General features: G+C 51.2%; 1 protein-coding gene across 1 annotated transcript in view; it reads right to left on the minus strand.

Moving 5' to 3' along the window:
- Positions 1 to 15,319, minus strand: part of map3k2 (mitogen-activated protein kinase kinase kinase 2) — a 213,076-nt gene extending 197,757 nt beyond the window's left edge. Inside the window, exon 1 of the mRNA XM_070875119.1 lies at positions 15,140 to 15,319. The gene's annotated coding sequence lies outside the window, so the exon portion shown is untranslated. The remainder of the gene's footprint in view (positions 1 to 15,139) is intronic.
- Between the last annotated feature and the right edge of the window lie 906 nt (positions 15,320 to 16,225).

Raw genomic sequence — 16,225 nt, forward strand, 5'->3', positions numbered from 1 at the left:
TACCCAGCAGAACTGTACCCCAGTGTTATACAGTGACAGACCTGTACCCACCAGTACTGTACCCCAGTGTTATACAGTGACAGATCTGTACATACCAGTACTGTACCCCAGTGTTATACAGTGACAGACCTGTACCCACCAGTACTGTACCCCAGTGTTATACAGTGACAGACCTGTACCCACCAGTACTGTACCCCAGTGTTATACAGTGATAAACCTGTACCCACCGGTAGTGTACCCCAGTGTTATACAGTGATAAACCTGTACCCACCGGTAGTATACCCCAGTGTTATACAGTGATAAACCTGTACCCACCGGTAGTGTACCCCAGTGTTATACAGTGACAGACCTGTACCCACCGGTACTGTACCCCAGTGTTATACAGTGACAGATCTGTACTCACCAGTACTGTACCCCAGTGTTATACAGTGACAGATCTGTACTCACGAGTACTGCACCCCAGTGTTATACAGTGACAGACCTGTACCCACCAGTACTGTACCCCAATGTTATAGTGACAGACCTGTTCCTCCAGTACCGTACCCCAGTGTTATACAGTGACAGACCTGTACCCAACAGTACTGTACCCCAGTGTTCTACAGTGACAGACCTGTACCCACCAGTACTGTACCCCAGTGTTATACAGTGATAAACCTGTACCCACCAGCACTGTACCCCAGTGTTATACAGTGACAGATCTGTACCCACCAGTACTGTACCCCAGTGTTATACAGTGACAGATCTGTACATACCAGTACTGTACCCCAGTGTTATACAGTGACAGACCTGTACCCACCAGTACTGTACCCCAGTGTTATACAGTGACAGACCTGTACCCACCAGTACTGTACCCCAGTGTTATACAGTGATAAACCTGTACCCACCGGTAGTGTACCCCAGTGTTATACAGTGATAAACCTGTACCCACCGGTAGTATACCCAAGTGTTACACAGTGATAAACCTGTACCCACCGGTAGTGTACCCCAGTGTTATACAGTGACAGACCTGTACCCACCGGTACTGTACCCCAGTGTTATACAGTGACAGACCTGTACCCACCAGTACTGTACCCCAATGTTATAGTGACAGACCTGTTCCTCCAGTACCGTACCCCAGTGTTATACAGTGACAGACCCGTACCCAACAGTACTGTACCCCAGTGTTCTACAGTGACAGACCTGTACCCACCGGTAGTGTACCCCAGTGTTATACAGTGAGAGACCTGTACCCACCAGTACTGTACCCTAGTGTTATACAGTGACAGATCTGTACCCACCAATACTGTACCCCAGTGTTATACAGTGACTGACCTGTACCCACCAGTACTGTACCCCAGTGTTATACAGTGACTGACCTGTACCCACCAGTACTGTACCCCAGTGTTATACAGTGACAGACCTGTACCCACCAGTACTGTACCCCAGTGTTATACAGTGACAGACCTGTACCCACCAGAACTGTACCCCAGTGCTATACAGTGACAGACCTGTACCCACCAGTACTGTACCCCAGTGTTATAGTGACAGACCTGTTCCCACCAGTACCGTACCCCAGTGTTGTACAGTGACAGACCTGTACCCACCAGTACTGTACCCCAGTGTTATACAGTGATAAACCTGTACCCACCGGTAGTGTACCCCAGTGTTATACAGTGATAAACCTGTACCCACCGGTAGTGTGCCCCAGTGTTATACAGTGACAGACCTGTACCCACCGGTACTGTACCCCAGTGTTATACAGTGACAGATCTGTACTCACCAGTACTGTACCCCAGTGTTATAGTGACAGACCTGTATCCACCAGTACTGTACCCCAATGTTATAGTGACAGACCTGTTCCCCCAGTACCGTACCCCAGTGTTATACAGTGACAGACCTGTACCCACCAGTACTGTACCCCAGTGTTCTACAGTGACAGACCTGTACCCACCGGTAGTGTACCCCAGTGTTATACAGTGAGAGACCTGTACCCACCAGTACTGTACCCCAGTGTTATACAGTGCCAGACCTGTACTCACCAGTACTGTACCCCAGTGTCATGCAGTGATTGATCTGTACCCACCTGTACTGTACCCCAGTGTTATACAGTGACAGACCTGTTCCCACCAGTACTGTACCCCAGTGTTATACAGTGACAGACCTGTACCCACCAGTACTGTACCCCAGTGCTATACAGTGAAAAACCTGTACCCACCGGTAGTGTACGCCAGTGTTATACAGTGACAGATCTGTACCCACCAGTACTGTACCCCAGTGTTATACAGTGACAGACCTGTACCCACCAGTACTGTACCCCAGTGTTATACAGTGACAGATCTGTACCCACCAGTACTGTACCCCAGTGTTATACAGTGACAGACCTGTACCCACCAGAACTGTACCCCCGTGTTATACAGTGACAGACCTGTACCCACCAGTACTGTACCCCAGTGTTATACAGTGACAGACCTGTACCCACCAGTACTGTACCCCAGTGTTATACAGTGACAGACCTGTACCCACCAGTACTGTACCCCAGTGTTATACAGTGACAGATCTGTCCCCACCAGTACTGTACCCCAGTGTTATACAGTGACAGACCTGTACCCACCAGAACTGTACCCCAGTGTTATACAGTGACAGACCTGTACCCACCAGTACTGTACCCCAGTGTTATACAGTGACAGACCTGTACCCACCAGTACTGTACCCCAGTGTTATACAGTGACAGACCTGTACCCACCAGTACTGTACCCCAGTGTTATACAGTGACTGACCTGTACCCACCAGTACTGTACCCCAGTGTTATACAGTGACAGACCTGTACCCACCAGTACTGTACCCCAGTGTTGTACAGTGACAGACCTGTACCCACCAGTACTGTACCCCAATGTTATAGTGACAGACCTGTTCCCACCAGTACCGTACCCCAGTGTTGTACAGTGACAGACCTGTACCCACCAGTACTGTACCCCAGTGTTATACAGTGATAAACCTGTACCCACCGGTAGTGTACCCCAGTGTTATACAGTGATAAACCTGTACCCACCGGTAGTGTACCCCAGTGTTATACAGTGACAGACCTGTACCCACCGGTACTGTACCCCAGTGTTATACAGTGACAGATCTGTACTCACCAGTACTGTACCCCAGTGTTATACAGTGACTGACCTGTACCCACCAGTACTGTACCCCAGTGTTATACAGTGACAGACCTGTACCCACCAGTACTGTACCCCAGTGTTATACAGTGACTGACCTGTACCCACCAGTACTGTACCCCAATGTTATCGTGACAGACCTGTTCCCACCAGTACCGTAACCCAGTGTTCTGCAGAAACAGACCTGTACCCAACAGTACTGTACCCCAGTGTTCTACAGTGACAGACCTGTACCCACCGGTAGTGTACCCCAGTTTTATACAGTGAGAGACCTGTACCCACCAGTACTGTACCCCAGTGTTAAACAGTGACAGACCTGTACCCACCAGTACTGTACCCCAGTGTTATACAGTGATAAACCTGTACCCACCGGTAGTGTACCCCAGTGTTATACAGTGACAGATCTGTACCCACCAGTACTGTACCCCAGTGTTATACAGTGACAGACCTGTACCCACCAGTACTGTACCCCAGTGTTATACAGTGACTGACCTGTACCCAGCAGAACTGTACCCCAGTGTTATACAGTGACAGACCTGTACCCACCAGTACTGTACCCCAGTGTTATACAGTGACAGATCTGTACATACCAGTACTGTACCCCAGTGTTATACAGTGACAGACCTGTACCCACCAGTACTGTACCCCAGTGTTATACAGTGACAGACCTGTACCCACCAGTACTGTACCCCAGTGTTATACAGTGATAAACCTGTACCCACCGGTAGTGTACCCCAGTGTTATACAGTGATAAACCTGTACCCACCGGTAGTATACCCCAGTGTTATACAGTGATAAACCTGTACCCACCGGTAGTGTACCCCAGTGTTATACAGTGACAGACCTGTACCCACCGGTACTGTACCCCAGTGTTATACAGTGACAGATCTGTACTCACCAGTACTGTACCCCAGTGTTATACAGTGACAGATCTGTACTCACGAGTACTGCACCCCAGTGTTATACAGTGACAGACCTGTACCCACCAGTACTGTACCCCAATGTTATAGTGACAGACCTGTTCCTCCAGTACCGTACCCCAGTGTTATACAGTGACAGACCTGTACCCAACAGTACTGTACCCCAGTGTTCTACAGTGACAGACCTGTACCCACCAGTACTGTACCCCAGTGTTATACAGTGATAAACCTGTACCCACCAGCACTGTACCCCAGTGTTATACAGTGACAGATCTGTACCCACCAGTACTGTACCCCAGTGTTATACAGTGACAGATCTGTACATACCAGTACTGTACCCCAGTGTTATACAGTGACAGACCTGTACCCACCAGTACTGTACCCCAGTGTTATACAGTGACAGACCTGTACCCACCAGTACTGTACCCCAGTGTTATACAGTGATAAACCTGTACCCACCGGTAGTGTACCCCAGTGTTATACAGTGATAAACCTGTACCCACCGGTAGTATACCCAAGTGTTACACAGTGATAAACCTGTACCCACCGGTAGTGTACCCCAGTGTTATACAGTGACAGACCTGTACCCACCGGTACTGTACCCCAGTGTTATACAGTGACAGATCTGTACTCACCAGTACTGTACCCCAGTGTTATACAGTGACAGATCTGTACTCACCAGTACTGCACCCCAGTGTTATACAGTGACAGACCTGTACCCACCAGTACTGTACCCCAATGTTATAGTGACAGACCTGTTCCTCCAGTACCGTACCCCAGTGTTATACAGTGACAGACCCGTACCCAACAGTACTGTACCCCAGTGTTCTACAGTGACAGACCTGTACCCACCGGTAGTGTACCCCAGTGTTATACAGTGAGAGACCTGTACCCACCAGTACTGTACCCTAGTGTTATACAGTGACAGATCTGTACCCACCAATACTGTACCCCAGTGTTATACAGTGACTGACCTGTACCCACCAGTACTGTACCCCAGTGTTATACAGTGACTGACCTGTACCCACCAGTACTGTACCCCAGTGTTATACAGTGACAGACCTGTACCCACCAGTACTGTACCCCAGTGTTATACAGTGACAGACCTGTACCCACCAGAACTGTACCCCAGTGCTATACAGTGACAGACCTGTACCCACCAGTACTGTACCCCAGTGTTATAGTGACAGACCTGTTCCCACCAGTACCGTACCCCAGTGTTGTACAGTGACAGACCTGTACCCACCAGTACTGTACCCCAGTGTTATACAGTGATAAACCTGTACCCACCGGTAGTGTACCCCAGTGTTATACAGTGATAAACCTGTACCCACCGGTAGTGTGCCCCAGTGTTATACAGTGACAGACCTGTACCCACCGGTACTGTACCCCAGTGTTATACAGTGACAGATCTGTACTCACCAGTACTGTACCACAGTGTTATAGTGACAGACCTGTATCCACCAGTACTGTACCCCAATGTTATAGTGACAGACCTGTTCCCCCAGTACCGTACCCCAGTGTTCTACAGTGACAGACCTGTACCCACCGGTAGTGTACCCCAGTGTTATACAGTGAGAGACCTGTACCCACCAGTACTGTACCCCAGTGTTATACAGTGCCAGACCTGTACTCACCAGTACTGTACCCCAGTGTCATGCAGTGATTGATCTGTACCCACCTGTACTGTACCCCAGTGTTATACAGTGACAGACCTGTTCCCACCAGTACTGTACCCCAGTGTTATACAGTGACAGACCTGTACCCACCAGTACTGTACCCCAGTGCTATACAGTGAAAAACCTGTACCCACCGGTAGTGTACGCCAGTGTTATACAGTGACAGATCTGTACCCACCAGTACTGTACCCCAGTGTTATACAGTGACAGACCTGTACCCACCAGTACTGTACCCCAGTGTTATACAGTGACAGATCTGTACCCACCAGTACTGTACCCCAGTGTTATACAGTGACAGACCTGTACCCACCAGAACTGTACCCCCGTGTTATACAGTGACAGACCTGTACCCACCAGTACTGTACCCCAGTGTTATACAGTGACAGACCTGTACCCACCAGTACTGTACCCCAGTGTTATACAGTGACAGACCTGTACCCACCAGTACTGTACCCCAGTGTTATACAGTGACTGACCTGTACCCACCAGTACTGTACCCCAGTGTTATACAGTGACAGACCTGTACCCACCAGTACTGTACCCCAGTGTTATACAGTGACAGACCTGTACTCACCAGTACTGTACCCCAGTGTTATACAGTGACAGACCTGTACCCACCAGTACTGTACCCCAGTGTTATACAGTGACTGACCTGTACCCACCAGTACTGTACCCCAGTGTTATACAGTGACAGACCTGTATCCACCAGTACTGTACCCCAGTGTTATACAGTGACAGACCTGTACCCACCAGTACTGTACCCCAGTGTTATACAGTGACAGACCTGTACCGACCAGAACTGTACCCCAGTGTTATACAGTGACAGATCTGTACCCACCAGTACTGTACCCCAGTGTTACACAGTGACAGATCTGTACATACCAGTACTGAACCCCAGTGTTATACAGTGACAGACCTGTACCCACCAGTACTGTACCCCAGTGTTATACAGTGACAGATCTGTACCCACCAGTACTGTACCCCAGTGTTATACAGTGATAAACCTGTACCCACCGGTAGCGTACCCCAGTGTTATACAGTGATAAACCTGTACCCACCGGTAGTGTACCCCAGTGTTATACAGTGATAAACCTGTATCCACCGGTAGTGTACCCCAGTGTTATACAGTGACAGACCTGTACCCACCAGTACTGTACCCCAGTGTTATACAGTGACAGACCTATACCTACCGGTACTGTACCCCAGTGTTGTACAGTGACATATCTGTACCCACCGTTACTGTACCCCAGTGTTATACAGTGACAGATCTGTACTCACCGGTACTGCACCACAGTGTTATACAGTGACAGACCTGTTCCCCCCAGTACTGTACCTCAGTGTTATACAGTGACAGACCTGTACCCAACAGTACTGTACCCCAGTGTTCTACAGTGACAGACCTGTACCCACCGGTAGTGTACCCCAGTTTTATACAGTGAGAGACCTGTACCCACCAGTACTGTACCCCAGTGTTATACAGTGACAGACCTGTACCCACAAGTACTGTACCCCAGTGTTATACAGTGACAGACCTGTACCCACCGGTACTGTACCCCAGTGTTATACAGTGATAAACCTGTACCCACCGGTAGTGTACCCCAGTGTTATACAGTGAGAGACCTGTACCCACCAGTACTGTACCCCAGTGTTATACAGTGATAAACCTGTACCCACCGGTAGTGTAACCCAGTGTTATACAGTGACAGACCTGTACCCAGCAGTACTGTACCCCAGTGTTATACAGTGACAGACCTGTACCCACCAGTACTGTACCCCCGTGTTATACAGTGATAAACCTGTACCCACCAGTACTGTACCCCAGTGTTATACAGTGATAAACCTGTACCCACCGGTAGTGTCCCCCAGTGTTATACAGTGATAAACCTGTACCCACCGGTAGTGTACCCCAGTGTTATACAGTGATAAACCTGTACCCACCGGTAGTCTACCCCAGTGTTACACAGTGACAGATCTGTACCCACCAGTACTGTACCCCAGTGTTATACAGTGACAGACCTGTACCCACCAGAACTGTACCCCAGTTTTATACAGTGACAGACCTGTACCCACCAGTACTGTACCCCAGTGTTATACAGTGACAGACCTGTACCCACCAGTACTGTACCCCAGTGTTATACAGTGACAGACCTGTACCCACCAGTACTGTACCCCAGTGTTATACAGTGACTGACCTGTACCCACCAGTACTGTACCCCAGTGTTATACAGTGACAGACCTGTACCCACCAGTACTGTACCCCAGTGTTATACAGTGACAGATCTGTACCCACCAGTACTGTACCCCAGTGTTACACAGTGACAGATCTGTACATACCAGTATTGTACCCCGGTGTTATACAGTGACAGGCCTGTACCCACCAGTACTGTACCCCAGTGCTATACAGTGACAGACCTGTACCCACCAGTACAGTACCCCAGTGTTATACAGTGATAAACCTCTACCCACCGGTAGTGTACCCCAGTGTTATACAGTGATAAACCTGTACCCACCGGTAGTGTACCCCAGTGTTATACAGTGACAGACCTGTACCCACCGGTACTGTACCCCAGTGTTATACAGTGACAGATCTGTACTCACCAGTACTGTACCCCAGTGTAAAACAGTGACAGATCTGTACTCACCAGTACTGCACCCCAGCGTTATACAGTGACAGACCTGTACCCACCAGTACTGTACCCCAATGTTATAGTGACAGACCTGTTCCCCCAGTACCGTACCCCAGTGTTATACAGTGACAGACCTGTACCCAACAGTACTGTCCCCCAGTGTTCTACAGTGACAGACCTGTACCCACCGGTAGTGTACCCCAGTGTTATACAGTGAGAGACCTGTACCCACCAGTACTGTACCCCAGTGTTATACAGTGCCAGACCTGTACTCACCAGTACTGTACCCCAGTGTCATGCAGTGATTGATCTGTACCCACCTGTACTATACCCCAGTGTTATACAGTGACAGGCCTGTACCCACCAGTGCTGTATCCCAGTGTTATACAGTGACAGATCTGTACCCACCAGTACTGTACCCCAGTGTTATACAGTGACAGACCTGTACCCACCAGTACTGTGCCCCAGTGTTATACAGTGATAAACCTGCACCCACCGGTAGTGTACCCCAGTTTTATACAGTGACAGATCTGTACCCACCAGTACTGTATCCCAGTGTTATACAGTGACAGATCTGTACCCACCAGTACTGTACCCCAGTGTTATACAGTGACAGACCTGTACCCACCAGTACTGTACCCCAATGTTATAGTGACAGACCTGTTCCCACCAGTACCGTACCCCAGTGTTGTACAGTGACAGACCTGTACCCACCAGTACTGTACCCCAGTGTTATACAGTGATAAACCTGTACCCACCGGTAGTGTCCCCCAGTGTTATACAGTGATAAACCTGTACCCACCGGTAGTGTACCCCAGTGTTATACAGTGATAAACCTGTACCCACCGGTAGTGTACCCCAGTGTTATACAGTGAGAGACCTGTACCCACCGGTACTGTACCTCAGTGTTATACAGTGACAGATCTGTACTCACCAGTACTGTACCCCAGTGTTATACAGTGACAGACCTGTACCCACCAGTACTGTACCCCAATGTTATGGTGACAGACCTGTTCCCCCAGGACCGTACCCCAGTGTTATACAGTGACAGACCTGTACCCAACAGTACTGTACCCCAGTGTTCTACAGTGACAGACCTGTACCCACCGGTAGTGTACCCCAGTGTTATACAGTGAGAGACCTGTACCCACCAGTACTGTACCCCAGTGTTATACAGTGCCAGACCTGTACTCACCAGTACTGTACCCCAGTGTCATGCAGTGATTGATCTGTACCCACCTGTACTGTACCCCAGTGTTATACAGTGACAGACCTGTACCCACCAGTACTGTACCCCAGTGTTATACAGTGACAGACCTGTACCCACCAGTACTGTACCCCAGTGTTATACAGTGATAAACCTGTACCCACCGGTAGTGTACCCCAGTGTTATACAGTGACAGATCTGTACCCACCAGTACTGTACCCCAGTGTTATACAGTTACAGACCTGTACCCACCAGTACTGTACCCCAGTGTTATACAGTGACAGATCTGTACCCACCAGTACTGTACCCCAGTGTTATACAGTGACAGACCTGTACCCACCAGAACTGTACCCCAGTGTTATACAGTGACAGACCTGTACCCACCAGTACTGTACACCAGTGTTATACAGTGACAGACCTGTACCCACCAGTACTGTACCCCAGTGTTATACAGTTACAGACCTGTACCCACCAGTACTGTACCCCAGTGTTATACAGTGACAGACCTGTACCCACCAGAACTGTACCCCAGTGTTATACAGTGACTGACCTGCACCCACCAGTACTGTACCCCAATGTTATCGTGACAGACCTGTTCCCACCAGTACCGTACCCCAGTGTTATGCAGTGACAGACCTGTACCCAACAGTACTGTACCCCAGTGTTCTACAGTGACAGACCTGTACCCACCAGTACTGTACCCCAGTGTTATACAGTGACAGACCAGTACCCACCAGTACTGTACCCCAGTGTTATACAGTGATAAACCTGTACCCACCGGTAGTGTACCCCAGTGTTATACAGTGAGAGACCTGTACCCACCAGTACTGTACCCCAGTGTTATACAGTGATAAACCTGTACCCACCAGTACTGTACCCCAGTGTTATACAGTGACAGATCTGTACCCACCAGTACTGTACCCCAGTGTAATACAGTGACAGATCTGTACATACCAGTACTGTACCCCAGTGTTATACAGTGACAGACCTGTACCCACCAGTACTGTACCCCAGTGTTACACAGTGACAGACCTGTACCCACCAGTACTGTACCCCAGTGTTATACAGTGATAAACCTGTACCCACCGGTAGTGTACCCCAGTGTTATACAGTGATAAACCTGTACCCACCGGTAGTATACCCCAGTGTTATACAGTGATAAACCTGTACCCACCGGTAGTGTACCCCAGTGTTATACAGTGACAGACCTGTACCCACCGGTACTGTACCCCAGTGTTATACAGTGACAGATCTGTACTCACCAGTACTGTACCCCAGTGTTATACAGTGACAGATCTGTACTCACCAGTACTGCACCCCAGTGTTATACAGTGACAGACCTGTACCCACCAGTACTGTACCCCAATGTTATAGTGACAGACCTGTTCCTCCAGTACCGTACCCCAGTGTTATACAGTGACAGACCTGTACCCAACAGTACTGTACCCCAGTGTTCTACAGTGACAGACCTGTACCCACCGGTAGTGTACCCCAGTGCTATACAGTGAGAGACCTGTACCCACCAGTACTGTACCCCAGTGTTATACAGTGACAGATCTGTACCCACCAGTACTGTACCCCAGTGTTATACAGTGACAGACCTGTACCAACCAGTACTGTACCCCAGTGTTATACAGTGACTGACCTGTACCCACCAGTACTGTACCCCAGTGTTATACAGTGACTGACCTGTTGCCACCAGTACTGTACCCCAGTGTTATACAGTGACAGACCTGTACCCACCAGTACTGTACCCCAGTGTTATACAGTGACAGACCTGTACCCACCAGAACTGTACCCCAGTGTTATACGGTGACAGACCTGTACCCACCAGTACTGTACCCCAATGTTATAGTGACAGACCTGTTACCACCAGTACCGTACCCCAGTGTTGTACAGTGACAGACCTGTACCCACCAGTACTGTACCCCAGTGTTATACAGTGATAAACCTGTACCCACCGGTAGTGTACCCCAGTGTTATACAGTGATAAACCTGTACCCACCGGTAGTGTACCCCAGTGTTATACAGTGACAGACCTGTACCCACCGGTACTGTACCCCAGTGTTATACAGTGACAGATCTGTACTCACCAGTACTGTACCCCAGTGTTATACAGTGACAGACCTGTACCCAACAGTACTGTACCCCAATGTTATAGTGACAGATCTGTTCCTCCAGTACCGTACCCCAGTGTTATACAGTGACAGACCTGTACCCAACAGTACTGTACCCCAGTGTTCTACAGTGACAGACCTGTACCCACCGTTAGTGTACCCCAGTGTTATACAGTGAGAGACCTGTACCCACCAGTACTGTACCCCAGTGTTATACAGTGACAGATCTGTACCCACCAGTACTGTACCCCAGTGTTATACAGTGACAGACTTGTACCAACCAGTACTGTACCCCAGTGTTATACAGTGACTGACCTGTACCCACCAGTACTGTACCCCAGTGTTATACAGTGACTGACCTGTACCCACCAGTACTGTACCCCAGTGTTATACAGTGACAGACCTGTACCCACCAGTACTGTACCCCAGTGTTATACAGTGACAGACCTGTACCCACCAGAACTGTACCCCAGTGTTATACAGTGACAGACCTGTACCCACCAGTACTGTACCCCAATGTTATAGTGACAGACCTGTTCCCACCAGTACCGTACCCCAGTGGTGTACATTGACAGACCTGTACCCACCAGTACTGTACCCCAGTGTTATACAGTGATAAACCTGTACCCACCGGTAGTGTACCCCAGTGTTATACAGTGATAAACCTGTACCCACCGGTAGTGTACCCCAGTGTTATACAGTGACAGACCTGTACCCACCGGTACTGTACCCCAGTGTTATACAGTGACAGATCTGTACTCACCAGTACTGTACCCCAGTGTTATACAGTGACAGACCTGTACCCACCAGTACTGTACCCCAATGTTTTCGTGACAGACCTGTTCCCCCAGTACCGTACCCCAGTGTTATACAGTGACAGACCTGTACCCAACAGTACGGTACCCCAGTGTTCTACAGTGACAGACCTGTACCCACCGGTAGTGTACCCCAGTGTTATACAGTGAGAGACCTGTACCCACCAGTACTGTACCCCAGTGTTATACAGTGACAGACCTGTTCCCACCAGTACTGTACCCCAGTGTTATACAGTGACAGACCTGTACCCACCAGTGCTGTACCCCAGTGTTATACAGTGATAAACCTGTACCCACCGGTAGTGTACCCCAGTGTTATACAGTGACAGATCTGTACCCACCAGTACTGTACCCCAGTGTTATACAGTGACAGACCTGTACCCACCAGTACTGTACCCCAGTGTTATACAGTGATAGATCTGTACCCACCAGTACTGTACCCCCGTGTTATACAGTGACAGACCTGTACCCACCAGTGCTGTACCCCAGTGTTATACAGTGATAAACCTGTACCCACCGGTAGTGTACCCCAGTGTTATACAGTGACAGATCTGTACCCACCAGTACTGTACCCCAGTGTTATACAGTGACAGACCTGTACCCACCAGTACTGTACCCCAGTGTTATACAGTGACAGACCTATACCCATCAGTACTGTACCACAGTGTTCTACAGTGACAGACCTGTACCCACCAGTACTGTACCCCCGTGTTATACAATGACAGACCTGTACCCACAAGTACTGTACCCCCGTGTTATACAGTGACAGACCTGTACCCACCAGTACTGTACCCCAGTGTTATACAGTGACAGACCTGTACCCACCAGTACTGTACCCCAGTGTTATACAGTGACAGACCTGTACCCACCGGTACTGTACCCCAGTGTTATACAGTGACAGACCTATACCCATCAGTACTGTACCACAGTGTTCTACAGTGACAGACCTGTACCCACCAGTACTGTACCCCCGTGTTATACAGTGACAGACCTGTACCCACCAGTACTGTACCCCAGTGTTATACAGTGACAGACCTGTACCCACCTGTACTGTACCGTAGTGTTATACAATGACAGACCTGTACCCACCAGTACTGTACCCCCGTGTTATACAATGACAGACCTGTACCCACCAGTACTGTACCCCCGTGTTATACAGTGACAGACCTGTACCCACCAGTACTGTACCCCAGTGTTATACAGTGACAGACCTGTACCCACCAGTACTGTACCCCAGTGTTATACAGTGACAGACCTGTACCCACCAGTACTGTACCCCAGTGTTATACAGTGACAGACCTGTACCCACCAGTACTGTACCCCAGTGGTATACAGTGACAGACCTGTACCCACCAGTACTGTACCCCAGTGTTATACAGTGACAGACCTGTACCCCGGTACAGTACCCCAGTGTTATACAGTGACAGACCTGTACCCACCAGTACTGTACCCCAGTGTTATACAGTGACAGACCTGTACCCACCAGAACTGTACCCCAGTGTTATACAGCGAAAGACCTGTACCCACCAGTACTGTACCCCAGTGTTATACAGTGACAGACCTGTACCCGCCAGTACTGTACCCCAGTGTTATACAGTGACAGACCTGTACCCACCAGTACTGTACCCCAGTGTTATACAGTGACAGACCTGTACCCGCCAGTACTGTACCCCAGTGTTATACAGTGACAGACCTGTACCCACCAGTACTGTACCCCAGTGTTATACAGTGACAGACCTGTGCCCACCAGTACTGTACCCGTGTTATACAGTGACAGACCTGTACCCACCAGTACTGTACCCCAGTGTTATACAGTGGCAGACCTGTGCCCACCAGTACTGTACCCCAGTGTTATACAGTGACAGACCTGTACCCACCAGTACTGTACCCGTGTTATACAGTGACAGACCTGTACCCACCAGTACTGTACCCCAGTGTTATACAGTGACTGACCTGTACCCACCAGTACTGTACCCGTGTTATACAGTGACAGACCTGTACCCACCAGTAATGTACCCCAGTGTTATACAGTGACAGACCTGTACCCACCAGTACTGTACCCCAATGTTATACAGTGACAGACCTGTACCCACCAGTACTGTACCCCAGTGTTATACAGTGACAGACCTGTACCCACCAGTACTGTACCCCAGTGTTATACAGTGACAGACCTGTACCCACCAGTACTGTACCCGTGTTATACAGTGACAGACCTGTACCCACCAGTAATGTACCCCAGTGTTATACAGTGACAGACCTGTGCCCACCAGTACTGTACCCCAGTGTTATACAATGACAGACCTGTACCCACCAGTACTGTACCCCAGTGTTATACAGTGACAGACCTGTACCCACCAGTACTGTACCCCAGTGTTATACAGTGACAGACCTGTGCCCACCAGTACTGTACCCCAGTGTTATACAATGACAGACCTGTACCCACCAGTACTGTACCCCCGTGTTATACAGTGACAGACCTGTACCCACCAGTACTGTACCCCAGTGTTATACAATGACAGACCTGTACCCACCAGTACTGTACCCCAGTGTTATACAATGACAGACCTGTACCCACCAGTACTGTACCCCATGTTATGCCCGGGGTTGAGCGGTAGGCCCGGGGCTGACACTTACCCGAGTACGGGGCTGTGGAGGCTGCGAGCTGCCGGCGGTGGGTGTGCGGGTGTCCGGGTGTGGGACCGGGCGGCGGGCCCTGCTCTCCCTCAGCCCCCGGGCTCGGGCCGGGAAACCCCGGCGGGAAGGATGCTGCACCGGACCAACTGTCTCCCCTCGCGCCGCGCCGTGCCGCGCCACACTGCGCGTGCGCCGGACTGTCAGAGCGAGGCTGGGGGAGGGAGAGAGAGAGGGAGAGTGTGTGTGAGAGAGGGTGAGGGAGAGAGAGAGGGGGAGAGAGGAGGGGGGGGGGGGGAGAGAGGAGGGGGGGGGGGGAGAGAGGAGGGGGGGGAAGGGGGAAGAGGGGGGGGGGGGAAGGGGGAAGAGGGGGGGGGGGGGAAGGGGGAAGAGGGGGGGGGGGGGGGAAGGGGGAAGAGGGGGGGGGGGGGGAAGGGGGAAGAGGGGGGGGGGGGGGAAGGGGGAAGAGGGGGGGGGGGGGAAGGGGGAAGAGGGGGGAGGGGGGAAGGGGGAAGAGGGGGGGGGGGAAGGGGGAAGAGGGGGGGGGGGGAAGGGGGAAGAGAGGGGGGGGGAAGGGGGAAGAGAGGGGGGGGGGGAAGGGGGAAGAGAGGGGGGGGGGGAAGGGGGAAGAGGGGGGGGGGGGGAAGGGGGAAGAGGGGGGGGGGGGGAAGGGGGAAGAGGGGGGGGGGGGAAGGGGGAAGAGGGGGGGGGGGGAAGGGGGAAGAGGGGGGGGGGGGAAGGGGGAAGAGAGGGGGGGGGAAGGGGGAAGAGAGGGGGGGGGGAAGGGGGAAGAGAGGGGGGGGGAAGGGGGAAGAGAGGGGGGGGGGGAGGGGGAAGAGAGGGGGGGGGGAAGGGGGAAGAGAGGGGGGGGGGAAGGGGGAAGAGAGGGGGGGGGGAAGGGGGAAGAGAGGGGGGGGGAAGGGGGAAGAGAGGGGGGGGGGGGAAGGGGGAAGAGAGGGGGGGGGGGAAGGGGGAAGAGAGGGGGGGGGGAGGGGGAAGAGAGGGGGGGGGGAAGGGGGAAGAGAGGGGGGGGGGAAGGGGGAAGAGAGGGGGGGGGGAAGGGGGAAGAGAGGGGGGGGGGAGGGGGAA

This window comes from Pristiophorus japonicus, chromosome 3 (assembly GCF_044704955.1).
Source record: "Pristiophorus japonicus isolate sPriJap1 chromosome 3, sPriJap1.hap1, whole genome shotgun sequence".
NCBI lineage: Eukaryota > Metazoa > Chordata > Chondrichthyes > Pristiophoridae > Pristiophorus > Pristiophorus japonicus.